The sequence below is a fragment of the Nerophis ophidion genome, linkage group LG10 (genome assembly GCF_033978795.1).
Source record: "Nerophis ophidion isolate RoL-2023_Sa linkage group LG10, RoL_Noph_v1.0, whole genome shotgun sequence".
NCBI lineage: Eukaryota > Metazoa > Chordata > Actinopteri > Syngnathiformes > Syngnathidae > Nerophis > Nerophis ophidion.
This window is the reverse complement of record NC_084620.1, coordinates 19,278,275-19,295,774: the sequence shown is the minus strand read 5'-3', so window position 1 is coordinate 19,295,774 and position 17,500 is coordinate 19,278,275. Positions and strand designations below refer to the sequence as shown.

Sequence of the window (17,500 nt, the reverse complement as noted above, 5' to 3'; positions counted from 1 at the left end):
TTCGACCCCTCCTCCTATTTTATTTATTCTGTTTATGTATCTTAATTCATAGTCATTCAGACTAAAATCAATACCTTTATCATTGTTGAACCAGGTTTCAGTTATTGCAATAATGGTAAATGGATGACTAAATTCTTTCAAGTAATCCTTGATAACCTCACAGTTAGTGTACATGCTTGGACTATTAAAATTTATTATTGACCGACTATTTTCTGATTTTACACTGTTTTCATATTGTTCACAGGTAAAATAATTGAAGTTTTGTACAATCGCAGAGAAAAAATTCTTATCAGGGTCCATCTCCATATCAGTCTCTGTTGTGGCATGCTCTTGATACTCACACATTTTCAGTTATGATGTTGTAGGATCTTCTGTAACATGTCCATATCAATACTTGGTGTGGTGTGTGTTGTTGGTGTGGGTCGCATTGAGATGATGTCAAAGTCACAAAGCTACGTTGATACCAAGTACTGCATCAATGTCAAGACTTATCAAAATCTTCTATTTTTCTCACCACCAAGACTTTTGCTTCCTCCGCCGTCCCATTTAGTTTGATGAAGATCTTACAGTTCGTTAGCCAGGTGTGTTGAATCTTTTACATGCCGAAGCATCCAGCAACCGTAGAATCCACACCTGTATGTCAGGCTGCTAATGCTAGCCGGCTTCGGTGTGCTAGCCCGCAGCACCGATCGACACAGATGCAGAGTGTCACGGCACAGTGACACAGTGAAGCCAAAAAAGTACAAAACAAGTACAAAGAAGCAAAGAAGATGTGCTGGTTTTGCACAAAGTGAGCGTTATAGTAGACCAGGGATGCCCACACTTCTTCTGCATGCGAGCTACTTTTCATTTGACCAAGTCGAGGGAATCTACTTCATTAATATATATCATTTATATGTTTTTATTTATGAAACATACATTTTTGTTAACAGATGAAAGGTTTTTTAATGATAATGCTATAATGTTTAACACACATAGAGTCATTTCTTTCATGAAGACAAGAATATAAGTTAGAGTATTACCTGATTCAGATGACTTGCATTGATTGGAATCCGACAGAAGTGCGGATAATGTCGGCATTTTCAAATGGAGGAGAACAAAAGTCCTTCTTTCTGTCCTATACCACATGAAAGTGGTTGGTTTTTGGCATCTTATTTGTCCAGCTACCATACTCCGTTTTTATACACATTACAAGAAATCCATTAGCTCCGTACCTTGCTAGCTTGTGCACGCCAGCTTTCTGAGACTCTTATTTTGTTAGCGCAGGCAAGAGGAAGCAGCGCTTTTATTGTGAAGATAGGAACTGTGCGGTCGGTCTTTAGAGTTTTGACAGCAGGTACGGCGCAAATGTGTTGAAATAAAAAGTGTTTCTCGCCTTCCTGTCTATCACTTATTCTGAATAATGAGCTCGCAGCAGCCAGTGTCATCTCACAAGACCCTCAGGTGTTGTGAATGTCAATCAAGTGATGAAAGTGACGTCTTGGTGAAGATTGATGATCGCTAATTTTTATGTCTATTTTTTTAAATGCCTGGCTGGCGATGGACTAACACATCATCCGTGATCGACCGGTAGCTTGCGATCGACGTAATGGGCACCCCTAAACTAGACAGTCAGACGCACGTGAACTCCAAACAGGAAGTGACGTAAACAATTGGAATGGATTGGATACTGACGATGCAGTAAAAGGGCTTTCTACCTTACGAGGGCAAACTGAGTGAATAATGACAAGTTATATGATTATTTATTTTAAACTCTTATTCGGGCCACTTTATGATGAATATTTCGGGATGTATTTGTAAAAAAAAGAAAATAAATACAAAATAAAATAAAATATAACACCAAATTTTTTAGGGGGGCTTAACAATATTTTAGGGGGGCTTGAGCCCCCCTAAAATAGGCCTAGTGACGCCCCTGCGTTCGACGAGCAAATACATTCCAATGGTTTGTCAGCTCTAATTGTCCAATCTGATTCTCAAATTGTTGCCTTGTACAGCAGAACGATTCTCCGTGATGTCATCCAATTTATGATAGAATTTTGAGATCACCAATGTCCGAGTGCCTTGAACATCTCTTTTAACTCATTGATGGATGCCTCATCCCCCAGTCAGCCACATCAAAACCCAGTCACACAGTGCAGCAGAAAATCCAAAATGAGGGAAATAGAATAACGCCCCAGTTAATTAGGCCATAATGAAAGCAAGATGGAAATAAACGCACATTGTTAGCAGCCTCTTGCTGCGACCTTGATTGCAAGGAAGGTGAAATAGTTTAGCGTCTGTCAAACGCACCATAACGACGATGTCATTTGGCCCTCAGAACAGATGGAAGCTGCTTATTAGAAGTTCATTTGCTCCGTGAAAAAGAAAATTTTTGCTGCGTGTACTAGCAATTTAGCAGGGGTGTCCAAAATCTGTCTCGGGGGGACATTTGCAGCTCACAAAATAAATGTCATTCATGAACATTTTTAAATGTGCTATTTGAATGCATGTTATTTAGTTCTTAAAAACTTGGTAACAGGTTTTATTTAAAGTACTGTCTGGGTCAGTCGGAGTCTCCTCACTCATCTCTGCCCTGACGTATGCATTGACCTGATTACTGATCGTATAACAACATGCTCAGGTCCATACATGGTTAAGGTAAAAAAAGCATCTACAGCCAAAATAAATTGTGTGATTAATCTTCGTATAAACATGATAAATGCAATACTATTTTGTGAATAATTGCACAGGTTAACTCATTAAATATATTAAATATAAATGTTAAATGTGATCAAATTTCCGTCAACGTTTTTACATTAGTAGCGTATCTATTTTATTATTTGGTTCATCTAAATATATTTACTTTCACTTGTATATATCATTATTAATTTATTTCCTACCTTATTGTCTTATTACTGTAACATTTTATTAGATTTTTTATTTGAACAGCTTATTTGCTTTTTACACTGCACATAATTACCTTTTATTAGTATTTTTATTATTTCAAAACATGTTTCTTACTTTATTTCTTTCACCACTGCATAAGCTTTCTATGAAAGAATATTAGAAGTGTTGATTTTTCTTTTTTTGGCACTATATGGAAACATTTTGGACACCCCTGCAATAGCAGCATGTGAACGAGCTATAGTTGGTAGTGATTGGCACTCATTAGTGAAACTAATCCAGAAACTACTGCTCGCAAGAGGATTTGTTTGCTCATCTTTTTTAAGACCTCATGCATGATGCCTGCATGCAATCAATGCAAGCAATGTGTTATTTCCAAACTGATGTTAAGGCTGAAGCTCACCACTTGGTGGAGATATTGAGGTATGCAAGTCACTGACTGGAGGTATCATTTAAAGAAATAAATACAAAGACAATTAAAAAGGAGGGGTGCACATCCTTGTTTCCCACCAAACAACTGGTCTGTTTTGCCTCACAAAGCCAAAAATGTCTGCCTGTCTGGCCTCAAACATGATTATTGCACAACCAGCTGCATACATAACACATTATTATACGGTATGTGGCGCCATGCTTTATTTCGATAAAGTGGCTGAATTCTTTTTTTTTTTTTTACCTCCATACCAAGCACAAAAAAAACCATTGTTTTGGGTGTTAATATTTTGTGCTCTTATTGGAATAGAAAATTACATTTGTGCCGTTTCATCTATTTTTCTTTGCATTTGTGTTCAATATGGTCAAAAAAGAGGGAGAAGAAGCAAAACTAATTTAATCAGATTTTTCACCTCATCATATTATCTGTTCATTCATTTATGTGTTTACATTTTGTCATTAGAACTTTTTTTCTACATCCTGTGTTTAAGTGTCACCATTTTTTAGACTAGATTGCGTGGTAAATCATAGATGGGTAGCTTATGCAGTAACAAAGGATGGGGAAAATAAAAATAAAACAAGCAAACAGAATAAAAAAAACGCCATAAAACAACTGGCTAAATATAGCTTCTGCAGTTGTTAAGGAAAATATAGAAAATAATACATGTAATACATCAAATTACATACATATATAAATATGTACATTAAGTAATTAAATAATATTACATATTACATAAGCAATGTAGGTCATATGGACACAAGACATGATAGCTATGTGCACATGAACATATTTAATCGGATTAAAAGCCGAACCAGAATAAATAATTTTCATGTTAACACGCCATCCATCCATCAATCCATTCATCTTCTTCCGCTTATCCGAGGTCGTGTCGCGGGGGCAGCAGCCTAAGCAGGGAAGCCCAGACTTTCCTCTCCCCAGTCACTTCGTCCAGCTCTTCCCGGGGAATCCCAAGGTGTTCCCAGGCCAGCCAAGAGACAGAGTCTTCCCAACGTGTCCTGGGTCTTCCCCGTGGCCTCCTACCGGTTGGACGTGCCCTAAACACCTCCATCGGGAGGTGTTCGGCTGGCATCCTGACCAGATGCCCGAACCACCTCATCTGGCTCCTCTCGATGTGGAGGAGCAGCGCCTTTACCGACACGACAGGTACCGACCACCTTCCGGCCACAGCTCCAATCAGCCGCCTCGACAATAGAGGTGCGGAACATGGTCCACTCGGACTCAATGTCCAGGACCTCCCTCGTGACATGTTCAAAGTTCTTCCGGAGGTGGGAATTAAAACTCTCTCTGACAGGAGTCTCTGCCAGACGTTCCCAACAAACCCTCATAATGCGTTTGGGCCTGCCGGGTCTGTCTGGCATCCTCCCCCACCATCGCAGCCAATTTACCACCAGGTGGTGATCGGTAGAAAGCTCAGGCCCTGTCTTCACCCGAGTGTCCAAAACATGAGGCCGCAAATCCGATGACACAACTACAAAGTCGTTCATGGAACTGCGGCCTAGGGTGTCGTGGTGCCAAGTGCACATATGGACACCTTTGTTTGAACATGGTGTTTGTAATGGACAATCTGTGATGAGCACAAAAGTCCAATAACAAAACACCCCTCGAGTTCAGATCCGGGCGGCCATTCTTCCCAATCACGCCTCTCCAGGTTACACTGTCGTTGCCAACATGAGCGTTGAAGTCCCCCAGCAGAACAAGGTACTCACCCGGGGGGGCACTTTCCAGTACTCCCTCGAGTGTATCCAAAAAGCTTGGGTACTCTGAACTGCTGTTTGGTGCGTAAGCACAAACAACTGTCAGGACCCGTCCCTCCACCCAAAGGCGGAGGGAGGCTACCCTCTCGTCCACTGGGTTGAACTCCAATGTGCAGGCTTTGAGCGGGGGGTGGGGGGGCAACAAGAATTTCTACTCTGGCTCGTCGCCTCTCACTGCGTGCAACAGCAGTGTGGAAGAGAGTCCAGACCGCCAAGTGCCCTGCCTTCGGCGTGTGCCCTGCCTTCGGCTTACGCCCAGCTCACCATGCACCCGACCTCTATGGCCCCTCCCATGAGTGGTGAGCCCATTGGGGGAAGGGATGACCCACGTTGCCTCTTCTGGCTGTGCCTGGCCGGGCCCCATGGGGACACGCCAGCCACCAGGCGCTCACCATCGTGCCCCAACTCCGGGCCTGGCTCCAGAGGGGGGCCCCGGTGACCCGCGTCCGGGCTAGGGAAAACCGAGTCCTGATTGTTGCATTCCCATAGAAGTCTTCGAGCTGCTCTTTGTCTGATCCCTCACCTAAGACCTGTTTGTCTTGGGAGACCCTAACAGGAGGCATGAAAGCCCCCGGACAACATAGCTCCTAGGATCATGAGGACATGAAAACTCCTCTATCACGGTAAGGTGGCAGCCAAGAAAGCCATTCTGATTATTCGCACCCGATCACACTTTTCAAATCAAAATTTCATTTCGATCAAGACAGGTGGTTTATGCTGAAAGTCATTAAAATCAAAACAAATGAAAACACATCTTCTGGGTTAGAAGGATCCTGACTACGCATGCCTTTGATGTCAGCTATACTTCGGTGGTGAAGTGTGGACTAAATGTAATAGTCCCAGAATGAAGCAATTGTCTTGCTGCTGTCTCCCCCATTCAACATATACAGAAGTAGCGTTATGTACTGTTGTTTTTTTTGCTTTAAAACGAGACCAGCAAAAACAAAAGTATATTGTGGAGTGTCAAGTATCCATGTAACAATAAAAGAAGGGGATCCAGTTGTCATCTTAACAAGCTGTTTTATTCACAACATTACAGCTACTCCAAGTGCTAACCCCTAGCTTCAAACAAATATACAGAATGCCGTACCATAAAGACGCCCCACAACATAAAAAGCTCAGGACAGCTCCATTTCAAAAAGAGAGGTACAACAAAAGTAGTGAACAGAAGCAAAAAGTGATAAATACTGTCATAAACTCTGACAAGCACACAATTACAAATCCATGTTTGTTTACAGTGAAAGTGAAAGTTGACAGCTTCAGCACCTGCGGTGAGCAAACTTGCCCAAAATATGGCGCCATAGCACAAATAATTACACATCTTTCCATTTATGTTAGTTTCTGCACATGTCAAAGTAAAGCATTCCACTCAATAGACCGATGCATGAAAATGCACATCGTAATCAGATCGTTTTTTTCAGGGTCCATTCTTATCCGAATGATGATCAAATTAAATACATGCTGTCCATGAACACGTGGCTAAAGATTGGACCGACTACAATTTTGGGCAACTGTCAACTTCATGAGTTCATGGTCGAACAGAAGACAGTATTGACAGATTAGTTGGTTCATATAGACACATAGGCCACAAAACAGGTGGATGTTAAATGTGAATACCTTCATAAGCGGTGATATGATCGGTGTATATTTCATAAACATATATGTCAAGGTTTTTGAGGGACCAATAAATCTTTACCTTACAGGGGGTAGTCTATATGTAAGTTGTTCAGTGTGTGCATATATGTATGTGTACACACTGAACAACATACATATAGACTACACCCTGTAAGGTGGAGTCTATTTAGGTTAAAAATCACAATATCAATAATATATGAATACATATAATTGATATTAGAAAATTAAGTAAATAGGTCTTTACCTTACAAGGTGTAATCTATAAACAGGTTGTTCAGTGTGTGCATACATGTATATTTAGCAAAGACATCACTATTACATGCAAACAAAAATATGAATACATTTCATTGCTATTAGAAAACGATACAAGTAAATACATTACAGATGAAGGTATAAATACTAGAAAAATATCAATCATACATTGATAAATCCAATATTATTCTATTAACACAGACCAGTGGATGAATATACATTGTATAAATTGATATACATTATAAAAACATAAATTAGTGTCCAGATTTTGTTGTTGTTGGTGCGTACCCAAATTTGTCCCAACCATAAAGGTAAAAGGGAATGGAGTAAAACAAGTGAGACCTAAAGTGACGTCACCATCCACTGGCCTGTCATGCATATTATAGTCTGTCAGTCGCTTTGAAAGGGGTGCTGACATCATTTTTTCTAAAAGTAAAACCTGTCATGAAAACCCTCAAAACACTTACACTTGATTGTTCTCATACATGTCTTTCACATGTCAAATGGAATAGACAGTGACATTAAACGTGGGAGTAGCACCATTATTTCAAAAAGTATGCCTGACATGAGAACTCTCTCTCATACCGGCTGAGGAAATATTTTGAAATGATACTTTTTTCACCTGATAACCATACTTTTCCCATTCCAAAACAGGCAGTAAAGTACCTCACCTTTTAAGTTTTGGCTACTCTACTGATGTGCTAAGTGTGTGTCTGCGTTGAGGTTGTACAATGATGCATCTCTCCAAAAAAGGGTGTGTTTATGGCATTGATTGATTGATTGAGAAGTTTATTGACATCTCAAATAATTGAATCAATGTAACGCTTTGAAAAGGCAAATTGATGGCACAAAAAGCCAAAAGTCTTGTTTCCACTGTGGTCCATAAAATATTCATCACATTTGATACATTCAATAATAAAAGATATATAACCTGTAACATGTATGCATCAACTCTACTTTGTTCCCCTTTTAACAAAACACAACGATTTCATATTTGTGATGATTTACAAGCACCTCGTTCTGGTAATTTGCGATATAGCGATTGTGCCAGTTCACGCAAATTCAACCAATCCTTGCAAATTATGCATAGCCTCGAATATTTGTTCAAAGCCTGCATGTTTGGCCAATCATCGTCATTTTGCGTTAATGAAATCGTTTCTTAGCGGCGCTCAAACACACAGGACAATTGTCTTATCAAAACATTTTTTTCTGCATATAGATGAAGCAGGAACAGTAGCTTGTAACATTATATTAAGTCTTTATTGATCAAACGCCACAGTTGTCGTCCTTCTACATAGCTTAGACCAGGGGTAGGGAACCTATGGCTCTAGAGCCAGATCTGGCTCTTTTGATGACTGCATCTGGCTCTCGGATAAATCTGAGCTAACGCTGCTTAACACAGTAAGTAATGACTAATTCCACTTGTAATCAAAGTGTTAAAAATAACGTTCAAAATATTAAACATGCTCATGCATTTGAATCCATCCATCCTTTTTCTACCGCACTTCATTTATTATTTTTTTTTTTAGGGCTTGCCCTCCTGGGGGTTCATCAGACCACCAAGCACCGACATGGAAACCCTGTTTCAGGGTTACGATATATATATATTTTTTCAATAAGTCTCTCAGTTGCTTTCCAGCAATTGTGTTTTTCTCTTTTGTTCTCGCTCGCACTCTGGCTCCAGCGCCAACCCTGTCTCTCTTCCTGGCTGCTGCATATGACAGAGCGACAGGTGATTAGATAACAAGGCCCAGGTGGGTTGCCTACGCACCTGTCGCCGATTTCGAGGCCGGTCCTGGCACACCTTGCTTCGCTGCAGGCCCGCAGGCCACGCCCCCTCCACAGTTAGCTTCAGAATATCAATGTTATTACAAAGAATAAGAGACCTATTATACTCTAGTAATGTTGGTCTTACTTAAAAATGCAGGCGTTTAGTTGTGTTCAGTGTTGAAAAAAAAAATTATATGGCTCTTACGGAAATACATTTTAAAATATTCAGATTCTTGGCTCTCTCAGCCAAAAAGGTTCCCGACCCCTGGCTTAGACCCACTTTCGGTTCATCTCTACAGCACTGAGCCTTCTGGATAATAGGTAGGTAGGTAAGAAACTTGTGTTCAGCACAAACCCGTTCAAGATTAGTCAAACAGTGTACAGGGTACAGAACAGTAACGCTGATGGGTCGCCACAAGGCGCCCTGTAAAAGATGGAAAAAAAGGTAAACGCTGGGGGAGGATGAGTAAAAAAATATAATCTAGACTGGGATTCTAAGGGGCTCAGTCTGGAGTGGGAAAAAACCTCCATAGCAAAGCACATATGCATATTACAACATCCATCTCGAGACTTGCAACAGAGGGGAGGTAGTAGGGGTTACGGTGGAAGGTTGCAGCTCTTCAGGCACTGCCCATCTGTCCATCACCCCTAAGGGATTAGCGTCAAAGGCGTTGGATGGGGGATAGAGTATAAGTACCAATGATTGTCACCTACCCACCAAGGTGCCGCTAGTCAGTCCAAAGTGAACAACAACAGGTGTGTGTCCATAAGAGACAAGAAGGGAGTTTGTTTTGTCTTCGCCGCACTGTCCTTCGGGAGAGTCTCGAAGCCAGGGAAACAATCCAAGTTAGAATGTTTTGTATGCGAGTGAAAATATAATTTGCTTTTCACTCTATATTGTCTATGACTGATCCTCAAAATTCCTCCAGCGGGGAAAACAGTCCAATGTTATCTAAATCACAAGAGTGTCCACAGTTCTTCCCACATCCTCCAAACATGTCTGGCAGCTTTGGGGTACTTTGAAGACTACCAGCAACTTCCAATTTGTCGACAAACCAGAGCAAATGCTTACTTCAATTAGCAGATGTCCTTGTGTCATAATTCCGAATAGGTGGATATCTTCACATCCTCGATTGAAAGGGTCGCCAGGCACGTGGCGCTCCTTTTTCTCCCAATAGTCCGTCACGTGTCCAGCAAAAACCGCTCCGTCACAACAAGCAGGTTCCCCCAAACCCCAAGATCTTGTCAATTTCGTTGAGGCCAGTTAAATAGTTCCAATGTTTAGATTTGGAGAGCAGTGCAAAAAGAGGCAACAATAAAGTTAAGACAAGACAAGACAAAGAAGCGAGCAGGAGAGATAAAGTTGAGGAAAGGAGAGCGTCCACCCTCGATGAGTGCCAGTGAGAAAATAAAAGAAAATAAATAGTATACAAACATTTAGCAGTATACTGGCATGCCTAATTCCTAGTTTACAGTACATGTTTTTACATATCTATTTGATCTTTATTAATCCAAAGTAAGACAACTAAAACATATTTGACTTTGCAATTCTGACCTAGCAGAGAGGCCTCATTTACATGATAAAGATGTTGAAGTATGATGATAATCTCTCACCATCTTTCATTTATCAACATAAATTATCGCTATAGATTGCTCTCAAGAGTTCACAAATGATCTTAATGTGTGTCATCTCGGGGGACATACCATAATATGATGAATAGTACTGTATGTAAGACTTGGCTTTACTGTAACCATGGTGAGCGGCAAGGAAAGACTGGTGTGTTGTTTCCTTTAGTGTTAATAAGCTTACAATTTTATGTAGAGTTATAGTTATAACAATTTTAGAGACAAATTATACTATTTATGCCCGAATGTAACTGAGATAGGCTCCAGTACCCCTCGCTACCAATAAAGGGACAAGCAGTAAAAAATAGATGGCTGGATAGTCAGAGTGGGGGGAGGAGGAAGGGGTGCAATATTTTCTGCTTCCAAGGGGGGGCATAACAGAAAATATTTGAGAAGCACTGATTTATAGCTACTAAAAAAACATAAGCTTCAAAAACATTGCAACTTTTGCTGAAACGTTTGAAAAAAACTGATGCAAAATCAGGCATTTTAGGCCACGACAAACCCCAAAAAGATGTTGAAATCCCGGATGGGCTGTTAGTCTTGTCAACCATCACATTTCTTTGCTCACTCCCTATTCGTCCAATCCTAAAATGTCCAGGCCCAGCGGCGTCTAATTTAGCCATCTTTGCTGCCTAATCAAGTTACCCCCTGACAAAGAAATCAATGGCATCCCATCTGCAGGAGACATATTTTAAAGCGTATTTAATATTCCTAAAGCTGTAGGACAGGACAGAGTGGGAAGAAGAAAGGCGGGGTTTTGGGGGAACAGCCAGCAAGTAACTGATGGCGTGCTATAGATTGGATCACGCGCCAGTGATAGTCTAGCACTTATCTACTGTACATGCAGTAAAGACGACTGCACGCTTAAAAAAAAAAATGCTTTTACAGTACATTTGGGGTGGGGGGTTAAGATTAGAAAACTTTGGTACATATTATGTTTTTGACAACCTTATAGGCTTCAAACGTGTGCATGCATGAATGAATGACTCCAACACTTTTTCTATTAAAAAGAATAGCTGCAAAACTTTCTTGTAATTACCTAGCTGACCCTGACAAAAGATCAGATGATAAAATTAATGTATTTCTTTTATAAAAATTCAGAATTGTACATATAAATGGTTGTCCATATAAACCATTGTTCTGTATTTGTTTTTGCCTGCATACAAAACGCCAGCGCCCCCCTCGACCCCAAAAGGGAATACGCGGTAGAAAAGGGATGGATGGATGGACAAAACAACCTCTGAGGCAAAAACAACACAAAGCTAATCAAAACCGTTTTGTCCTTACACAGTTTACAGAGGCGGATCAAAGAGTGCACATACGTGCACAACTTAACCGAGTGATAGAATTCGGGTCGTCTGAGGGCTAAAAGGGGAACATTATACAGGGGCCCCAAGTATGGAGAGGCCCCTGTGCTTTTCCATCCATCCATCCAGCCATCTTCTTCCGCTTAACCGAAGTCGGGTCGCACGAGCAGCACCCGAAGCAGACAAGCCCAGACTTCCCTCTCCCCAGCGACTTTGTCCTGCTCTTCCCGGGACATCCTGAGGCGTTTTGTAAAGTTTAAATATTTGTTTCTGTCATTTAATTATGTAATACAAAACAACATCATAATGGTTCAACTAAAATTAATACAGCCGTTAAAAGTTTAATAACAAGGTTGCTTGAATGAAATAAAAAATGTATAAGATTACAATCAAAAATACAAAATACTTCATTCCAAATGGATAGATGTCAAGCTAGTTTTAAACGCTGATGGTTTGATAGAAGAAATATAAAAATAATATCTGTGGCAGCATAACAGAAAGTCATGTACAAGTTTCACTTTTCAAATCAAATCAAATCAAGCTTTATCTATAAAGCGCTTTTCATACATAAAAGAAATGCAATGCAAAGTGCTTTACAAATTTAAAAACAATACCCCGGTGACCAATTTTCCCTCCAATTTTTCATGTGTGTGAGTAAACGCCAAAACTCATTGAGCATTCAGTTGCGCACATCTGAGTGACGGCAGTCGTGTACACTGTTATGCGCTTATCTTTTTATTTGATTTTGTGTGCGGCCTAGATTTTGCTGTGCACAGAGGACGAGGGAACGTTGCCCGTGAACCATATATCCCTTTATCACATACGTACGCACGGACACACACCATACACACATATGCAACTGTATGGACCAATGATTGCATGGCTGAGTACAGAGGATACATGTGAGTAAACACTATCACAGGAGCCATCTGCACCAGGAGGTCATCAGACCATGGCCACCAGGACACTGACAAAAAAGCGCCCCCACAAGCATGGGCGATAACCCCTGAGGCAGATGGCTCATCTGAGGAACATTGGAAAATAAAAATAATACAATTTGTAAAAAAGTAAGAACCATGTGTAAAGATGTAAATATGTAGAATAGAATATAAGACATTTGAAAATTAATAGATTAAATATGTATATATATATATATATATATATTAGGGCTGCGAATCTCTGGGTGTCCCACGATTCCATTCAATATAAATTATTGGGGTTGGGATTTGATATTATATCGATTTTTTTCGATTCAACGAGATTCTCGATTCAAAAACAATATTTTTCCGATTCAAAACGATTCTGTATTCATTCAATACATGAGATTTCAATAGGATCTACCCCAGTCTGCTAGCAAAGAAGTAGATTTTTTTAAAAGCTTTTATATTTGTAAAGGACATTGTTTTATCAACTGATTGCAATAATGTAAATTTGTTTTAACTGTTAATTGAACCAAAAATAAGACTTAATTTATCTTTGTAAAAATATTGGACACAAGGTGTTGTCAAGCGTATGAAATGCGATGCAAGTGTAAACCACTGTGACACTATTGTTCTTTTTTAAAATCTTTTATAAATGTCTAATGATAATGTAAAAGAAGGATTTTTAATCACTGCTATGCTGAAATCATAACTAATATTGATACTGTTGTTGATAATATTAATTTTTGTTTCACTACTTTTGGTTTGTTCTGTGTCGTGTTTGTGTCTCCTCTCAATTGCTCTGTTTATTGCAGTTCTGAGTGTTGCTGGGTCAGGTTTGGTTTTGGAATTGGATTGTATTGTTATGGTAACGCTGTGTAGTGGTTTGTTGGATTGAAAAAAAAAAAAAAATCGATTTAAAAAAAAAAAAAAAAAAAAGAGAATCGATTCTGCATCCCACAACGTATTAAGCAGGGGCGTCCATGATAACGTTGCTTGGATGACAACAAATGTTGCTCCAAAACCTGTATGGACCATTCAGCATTAATGGCGCCTTCACAGATGTGTAAGTTACCCATGCCTTGGGCACTAATACACCCTCATACCATCACAGATGCTGGCTTTTGAACTTTGCGCCTATAACAATCCGAATGGTTATTTTCCTCTTTGTTCTGGAGGACACCACGTCCTCTGTTTCCAAATATAATTTGAAATGTGGACTCCTCAGAACACTTTTCCACTTTGCATCAGTCCATCTTAGGTGAGCTTGGGCCCAGAGAAGCCGGCAGCGTTTCAGGATATTGTTGATAAATGGGTTTGGCTTTGCATAGTAGAGTTTTAACTTGCACTTACAGATGAAGCGACCAATTGTAGTTACTGACAGTGGTTTTATGAAGTATTCCTGAGCCCATGTGGTGATATCATTTACACACTGATGTCGTTTTTTTGATGCAGTGCCGCCTGAGGGATCAAAAGTCTGTAATGTTTATCAGTTTGAACATCATATATGTTGTCTTTGTAGCATATTCAAATGAATATGGGTTGAAAATGATTTGCAAATCTTTGTATTTTGTTCATATTTACATCTAACACAATTTCAACTTATATGGAAACGGGGTTTGTAAAAATTTGGTTGGAATTGAATCTAAAGGACATGTGATGGGTTTTATTTTAGAAAAACCCTGTCAAGCATCTCAGCAATATCAATCAATCAATGTTTATTTATATAGCCCCAAATCACAAATGTCTCAAAGGACTGCAGGAATCATTACGACCACAGCATCCTCGGAAGAACCCACAAAAGGGCAAGGAAAACTCACACCCAGTGGGCAGGGAGAATTCACATCCAGTGGGACGCCAGTGACAATGCTGACTATGAGAAACCTTGGAGAGGACCTCAGATGTGGGCAACCCCCCCCCTCTAGGGGACTAAAAGCAATGGATGTCGAGCGGGTCTAACATGATACTGTGAAAGTTCAATCCATAGTGGCTCCAACACAGCCGCGAGAGTTCAGTTCAAGCGGATCCAAGACAGCAGCGAGAGTCCCGTCCACAGGAAACCATCTCAAGCGGAGGCGGATCAGCAGCGTAGAGATGTCCCCAACCGATACACAGGCGAGCGGTCCATCCTGGGTCCCGACGAGAGCGGTCCATCCTGGGTCCCGACGAGCGGTCCATCCTGGGTCTCGACTCTGGACAGCCAGTACTTCATCCATGGTCATCGGACCGTCATCGGGGAGGTCTATTTAAAGGCTAGAGTATACAGATGAGTTTTAAGGTGAGACTTAAATGCTTCTATAACCAGGACAATTCCTCAGGTAAAAACAAACACTGTGAGAGCAGTGTGAGAAGATAAAATGTCACATCTGATGGTGTTTATTTTATCTCTGAAGTGGACTGCAAATTGCTTAAATCTTATTGCACATAACTTTGGTGTGTAAAAGGACATTTGGTTAAAATTAAAAACTAAGGCCTCACTAGTTTTTAAAGACAGGGGGTGGCTTAACACTCGGAGATGAACTAATAATAATTATACAATCATACTAATAATGATGTATTATTATGCTTTATATTAGCCACTGATGGTAATCCAACATGAATCAGATAATATCTACTTTATACTCCGAAGTAAAGAACATCTTGACAGATGTATAATCATATTTGAACAATTTATGACAGGTTTTATGACCGAAATTAATTTTCTGGCCACTTAATATCAAATAAATACAAGTTTTTACCAAATTTTTTTAGGGAGGTTATTTAGATATGTTTTAGGTATTCTATTCCCATCTTTAAAAAGTCAAATTTCATGCCCAAATTAGTGTTTTTGGGCATTTAGCGGCAAGTGTGTGTAGGGGCGGCGACTTTGGGTTTAGAGTGGTTTCAGGGGCCCTTTAGGAGTCTTCTGTCTGAGGGCCCAGAATTTGGTGGGTCGCCCCTGGATAGCATGACTGTAATGTAAATGTTCCTCCCAGGTTCTTAATTAAAACAGACATATTTATTAGTATAAATGAAATATGAGTTAAAATAATAAAAAAAAGGAAACCCATGGTACGCTCGCTCACCTGCAACAACTATTAATTTGTTGCTCTTCTTGCAAGTAATCAATGACCGCCGCCACTATGAACCAAAATAATCTGAACGTTTCAAAAGAAGACTAATGATAAGCCACCAAATCAGGGATATTGCAGTAAGTAGGCAAGGTAGAAGTGATTGAACATGCAAACGGGCCAAAAGGCGAATGCTCAGTGTAATTTAGAGAATCACGCATGGTGCAAATGGCTTATAGTGTGAGTATGTGCTAAAATAATCAGTCTGTGCTCATTTGCATAACCCACCTTGACAGTGGGGATGACATCAGTGGAACTAATAGACGCCTCGTAATGGCTCAATTTCAAGGAGAGCGCGCTCATAAGTTATTCTCAGGTCTTTTGTCCTCTTCCCCTTTCAAACATAATCACACTTGACGAGAAAAGGAAAATGGAGGCTTGTCGGAGGATCACCTTAAGATGGCCAAACACTCTGGATGGTCATATTGTCATTGTGGTCAGAGGAGAACATTGGAGGTTTTACAAGCCGCATGAAGCTGGATTACTCACCAACCTCTTCAAGGTTTTATGAGAAAACGTCTGAGTCAGGCATGTAAACCTTCCTTTATTAAAAGCCTCTTAAGTCTCCTTTTATACTAAACAGCAACGCTGCTTTATATAAGCATAACCTTGCTTCTTGTAGGCCTCTAAAGTGGATGAGGAAAACTGAAGAGTGGGAGCAAATTAAAGAGTTGAGATGAGTATGGTGTAACACACATGGGGAAGTCAAAATGATTCATCCTCAAAAAATAGAACAAGTCAAGGGACAACATGAGGACGTTTTCACCAGGAAGTTCATGAAGGAAGTGGCCCTTTTAATACAAGAAGAAGATTGTTATTCTCTGTCCACCAATCAACAGACTAGAACCTAGCCCTGCCTCCTAGGTACTCTTCCAGAAGGTACCATAACAAACTGATTTGATCCATTTTCAGAAGAAAAAATTGCCCTCTCCATGCATGGTAGCGGGTGTATAAAATAGTCAGGACTTGTCATGGATGCAAAGGATTCTGGGTATTTGTTGTGTTGCGTTTATGTTGTGTTACTGGGAGGATGTTCTCCCGAAATGTGTTTGTCATTCTTGTTTGGGGTGGCTTCACAGCGTGGCGCACATTACTAAGAGTGTTAAAATTGTTTATATCACAACCATTAGTGTACTTTGTGTCACCCAGTATGCCTTGCAGTCGTGCGTGTGTCTGCAGAAGCCACACACAACATGTTACTAGACTGACAAGCAGATCGTACATGCTGTAGAAGGCGACAAAGCCAATGGCTTCATAGCATGCCATAATACTTAACTGGGTGACTGCCGGCAATCATTCTAGAGAATATTTGCGTCTCTTATTGTCTTCTTCGCTTTGTGTCACGGGTCCTAAATGGCTCTTTGAATGGTAAAGGATACCGATCCCAGAACCATGTATATCAAATATTTCCGAATGGTTCAACCGCCACCCGCCCGAATCTAATTCAGAATTATTTTTTTCGTCATGTCACCCGCCCGACCCTCGGTTTATCCGCGGACTCCGTGGATGAGACCGCAAACCGCGCATCTCTAGTACATATATATATATATATATATATATATATATATATATATATATATATATATATATATATATATATATATATATATATATATATATATATATAATGTAGGTATGTATGTATATTGAATTGAATTTAAATATTTATTTCAAACCTGCACAGTACAACTAAACACAGTTTTTGTTTTTTTACATGTTGGCAAAGATATTTATGCAAGGCTTGAAAAAGGGTTGGATGAAGTAGCTGCTTATAATAGCCCAACCCCTC

At 40.1% G+C, this 17,500-nt stretch overlaps 1 long non-coding RNA gene across 1 annotated transcript in view; it reads left to right on the top strand.

Moving 5' to 3' along the window:
* The window catches only part of LOC133559856 (uncharacterized), an 87,131-nt gene that overhangs the window by 9,438 nt on the left and 60,193 nt on the right, over nucleotides 1-17,500 (top strand). The gene's annotated exons all lie outside the window — the stretch shown is intronic.